Genomic DNA, 5,320 nt, shown 5'->3' on the forward strand with positions numbered 1-5,320 from the left:
AGTTGATTCATTAGTGTTGTTTGATACAAGCATTTTGCATTAACAATTAACAATGCATGGCCATCGAGCCTCTGGGTTGCATGGGATGGCTATAAATAAAGGAGGAATGCTTTGCAAAATTAAAGTTAATAGATTGTAAGAGGAGCACCAGAGTGTAAGTAAAACAGTAAGAGGCCATCAAACGCTACTTCCAAAGATGGACATTATATAATCCAACCTGGCGCTTTATGAATTTGTGTTTGAAACCTTATAGTTGTAAAGTTGTGTATTACGGTCATGTGCCCATAGTCATCACTTATAAGAGGGTGAAGTTGATGTACATGCAGTGCTCATGGGAATTTTATGGAGTGTTTTTTGAAAACAAATCTGCAGTTGTCTTCTCCGGATTATATTACTGTCTTGTGCATGCTGGGTAAAATAAGTACAAATATTCAGCGAACTTTAAATTACTTGTCATTTCTTACTCCACGAACAATTGGAAGTGGACCTTTTATCATTTTTACATACAGTATATTATACAGTAAACTACAGTAAACATTACTCTATAATATACATTGTACATTATACAGTATATTTGTGCTGCAGTTCCTTTTTGAACATACAGTTCAGTTTTAAAAGTCTGAATACACTGTCACACAGTCAACTAGTCAATCATTATATTAATATGCAAATCATCATTGACATTGAAAGTGACATTATTACATTATCATGTAAACTGATGTCAACTAGAATCAATTAATATGTAATGCTGTGTAAACATGGTAAGACACTGTTAGGGAATTAACAACGACGACAAAAAATAAAACAGCAGTTGCGAGTAAGTGTTATTGCATTGTTCTGTTTGAGCTTGTGACTGAGCCGCCTCCTTTAAAGCAAAGATCTGCTCTGCTCTGTTCTGCGTGGATCTGCCTTTGTTGTAGTTGTTTTTGCATTTGTGTATATGAGTGTGAATGGGCGTGGATGCATGTGGAGGTGTGAGATTGTATGTCTGTGCGTGTGTGTGTGTGTGTGTGTGTGTGTGTGTGTGTGTGTGTGCGTGCGTGCGTGCGTGCGCGTGTGTGTGTGTGTGCGTGCGTGCGTGTGCATTTGCGTGTGTGTGTGTGTTGGAAGGGGGGATGTGTGTGTCTATGTGTGTGTGTCTGTGTCTGTGTGTCTGTATGTGTGTATGCAAGAGAATGCCTTTTGTTTTCCTGTCTTTGCTGGGTATAATTCTAAGAAGCTCAATTCCGAAAAATGTTTCACAGCAATGAGAATTTGATTCCCGTTCAGCAGTGTTTTTCTTGTTTTTTTTGTTTGTTTTTTACAGTAGATTGCCTGCTAATTCCACTAGTACTTTTAAAGAAATCAATTCAAATCTTATTTTGTGTCACTCATGTTGTGTCCCAATCCCCCAACTCCACCTCCCTCACAAACCCCGATTTTATGCAGATGAGTAGAATAGAATAGAATCAATCGTCATAGATAGAGGCAACTCATTTTTTGTTCAGAAAAATAAAACACACATGATAAATTATTTAGCGCTACTGGGATTACAATATGTTTTTTTTTTTTTTAAATCAGGGAAAACAAAGAATGCTCCATGCTGAAGGCAGGACTGTTTGCAGAGCTTCAGAGAAGCGTTTTGATGCTAAATACAGAGAGAAGAGATTGAGAGAGAGAGAGAGAGAGACCAAGAGAGGGAGAGGGAAAGAGAGATCTGCAAACTGCTTATGCAAGAATAATTGGTAAGTTCCATGTATGGCCCACTCTGTTGTTCAGATCTTGTCTTTGTTGCCCTTGTTTACAGAATGTTAATTGGTACATTGCCACCCCAAGAGTGGTCTGCTAGTCCCTCTCTTTCACTGTGTGCTCCTCAGAGATCTTTGATTAATTACTTGTAGTTCAACCTCACTCTTTTTTTTTCAAATTCACTTTTTCCCCTGCTTTGTACTTCCCCACTTCATAGCCTGTGCCATAACATGTCACAAACCAAACCAAACAAAACAAAAAGAAACTACAGAAGCAGAACAATGTTCACAGTACAAAGGATATGATCCATATAATGATGTGTTTTATTAATCGTCATGTCATAAAAAGTAATGACTGAATCAAATTATCATTACGGATTGTTAACATAACAAACAAAAATTATCTTTGTTACAGAGGCAATTAGAACTAGAGATGCCACATAGAATAAGTATAGAGTATATACTGTACGCATCATGCTTATGCATCATGAGAGCATCATATTGATGTGTCTGTTCCTCCAAGTCATTTGGGTCTGCATCCCAGTCTAGATACTTGCTGACACTTTAAAGGATCTGAGCTTGACCTGGTTATCTATTCTAGTTTGGTGGTTGGTGTTGTACACTGTATTGGTAGTTAATGTGGTGGTGGTAGTTCATTTGAATATCTGTTTGTTGCTGCACCAGGCTCTCTGGAGGTATTCAAAGTGTTTAGCTTTTATGTAGAGGTTTATACAATTCCCAGAAAATCCCCAAACTTCTGCATCAAATTAATTATTTTAAATGTTTTCCTTAATGTTGCTATTGTCATGCAGGTAAAAGTTGAAGAATAACATGTTTTTGAATCATTTTGAAATAACACACATACCTGTACCACAAAAATCTGCCCACTTTTTTAATTAACTCATTCTGTATCAAGTGGAAATAAAGGATTTAGAGAAAGTTAGGAGGTAGATAACACTTATTGGTATAATGGTCATGACCATAAGTTTTTACTGAATAAAATAAAAATACAAATCTAGTGAATTTGTATCTTTATGTAGCTCACCATGATTTACACAACATCGTGCAACACTTAATAGAACTTTCTTAATACATTTTTCTTTTTTTTTCCGTATGTAATATTTTTGCATTCTTTAGTCGATGACGCTGGACTTGGTTCTGCTGCTGAGCAGCGTGTCACGGAGGCTTTTGTTTGTTTGTTTGTGTCTGAACAGCTGTGTGTGCGGAAGCCCACCTGGCCTGACGGAGCGCGGAGGAGAGAGTGCAGGAGGAGGAGGAGGAGGAGACGACGCAGGAATGCTCCTGACACGCGAGGTGCACCGGAGACGTTACCGTGGCGTGGTCCTCGCTAGTGTTCCTGCAGGTGGGCACACCTCCGCACCCTCAGAGCAGCAGAGGCAGGGGGCGGGTAGCAGCGGGCACAGGCGGGGGGGGGGGGGGGGCAGGAAGAAGGGAAGGAAGCCACAGGGTAGGCCGCAGTCGGTCTCCGAGTCTCTGCTTTGCGCTCTCTGCAACCCTCAACTCCCCCATACACACACACACACACACACGACACAGATACACATAAACACAAACACACACACACACACACACTCATGCAACACGCACAGACTAACATACATGCATGCACTAACACACACACACACACACACACACACACACACACACACACACACACACACACACACACACACACACACACACTGACTTAAACATATATAACAGACACAACGTACACATATGCAAACTTCCTGATGCAAAGGTAAACACCCACATACTGTACACATGCGCACTGGCTTACATACACATATATTTACATGCATGCAGGTGTATGTAACACATACATGCACATTAACACAAACTCTCTCTCTTTCTCTCTCTTTCTTTCTTTCTCTCTCTCTCTCTCCCACTCTCTCTCTCTGGGAAGAAACACTTCAGTGGCATCTCACAGATGCTGTGACAACGCTGCCCCAGTTACTGTTCCGAGGCGCTTGCGTCTGAAGATCATATCTCTGCTTGCTTCCCAGCCACCAAAAATCTTATCTGATGCCGTCATGCACGCACAAAAAAAAGACATCTTCTTGTTCATGTTCTCATACGTTCCTATATTGTGTTCCAGACACAAGTGAATGTTATATAATTTGCTCTTAAGCATTATGTATGAAGTTCGACACAGATTTCAGCTTCAGATTAATGCCTTTCAACGTGTCCACAATGGGTTTCAGACAAAGTATCTGATAAACAATAAAAAATTAACTTGAAATGAGAAAGTCGGTGAGTATGAGATGTACATGAATGAATGAATGAATGAATGAATGTATGTATTGAGCACCAGTCACAATCTTGTAAATATCACAGCCATAGATTATGGATTCAACTCTTATAGGGAAAACAGTAGAGAGGTGGAGTTCATCATTTTTTGCATACCATCGATCTATTTAGCCTAAGAACTCTAAAATGCCTCTCTAAAAAGTCTAAAATGACTTTCAAAAAAATACCAAAATATGTTAAGTAAATATGCAGAAATCCTTTTCCTCTTTACTGCGACTATGTCAGATGAACTGCAAGTGCCATTTTGATACCATAAATGATCTAAAAACAAGAAAGAGTAAAAACAAGAATGACCATCTACTGCAGTGTTATCCAGACACATCCACTGGCTGTGTTTCGTTGAGCCAAAATCTACAGTAATACTCTCGAGTATTGAAAACATATGCACACACACACACACACACTTCCGGGTAAATTAAGCCTGTAAACTATATATTGCAAATTGAAGTGTTCAGTCTATTGGCAATCACTACAAATGAATTTGAAATATAAATATTCCGTACAGCATCATTGGATATTCTTCATTTTATTGTTTCACTTCAGGCGTCATGATGGATCTTCCCAGGAGCACATCAGAACGTTTTAAGAAAACAAGTACGAGCCAAAGGTTACTCTTTTGCTTCCTCCTTCACGCGGAGGTTCGGACAGATAATGGTTATACCCATAAACTGCACACTATTTGAAAACATGTGCCTGAGGTCAGCTGGGGCTCGCCCATTGTATAAGTAATGTGATGAAACAGTGGTGGGGGCTTGAATTGATCTCCATCCATCAGGGGACGCTGGTCTTATGTCCAGTGTCCAGCAAGGTGTGGACGAGACTTTATTTGATTGGCATATTCCATTTATTATCATGCAACCTGCACTCCCCCATCGTGATTTGCTTTTCTAGATTATCCAATCAGACGGGAGGGTGAGCAATCCTTCTGTGATGTCACTGATGCAGATTGAATGCGCACAATGAATGTGGTTTACAATGCAAAATGACTGTCAGTTTTTATACACAGCGCCAGGAGACAATTTGAGGTTTGGGATTTCCTCTCGAACCCCCACCCCCTGTTTCTGTGTCACCTAATTTAGCTGATCTAAGCGGCACATATTGGCTAGCATAATATAACTAGGCTCTTAAGTTCCACCTGGTTGTGGAATCGTAACAGCATCTTTCCCTGAGATCCATCTAACTCCATTCTGCCAGGAGGCAACGAGCGCCAGAGCTCTTGGAAGTGCTGAGGAATCTCCCAACACAGATCTCGCCTCCGAATA

The 5,320-nt window shown here is 40.2% G+C and overlaps 1 long non-coding RNA gene across 1 annotated transcript; it reads left to right on the top strand.

Moving 5' to 3' along the window:
• Nucleotides 1–1,492: 1,492 nt before the first annotated feature.
• LOC121693545 lies at nucleotides 1,493–3,952 on the top strand. Its single transcript, XR_006025532.1, has 3 exons — nucleotides 1,493–1,724; nucleotides 2,942–3,090; nucleotides 3,666–3,952. It is a non-coding gene; the product is annotated as an uncharacterized LOC121693545 (long non-coding RNA).
• Nucleotides 3,953–5,320: the final 1,368 nt, after the last annotated feature.

Source organism: Alosa sapidissima, chromosome 19 (assembly GCF_018492685.1).
Source record: "Alosa sapidissima isolate fAloSap1 chromosome 19, fAloSap1.pri, whole genome shotgun sequence".
NCBI lineage: Eukaryota > Metazoa > Chordata > Actinopteri > Clupeiformes > Clupeidae > Alosa > Alosa sapidissima.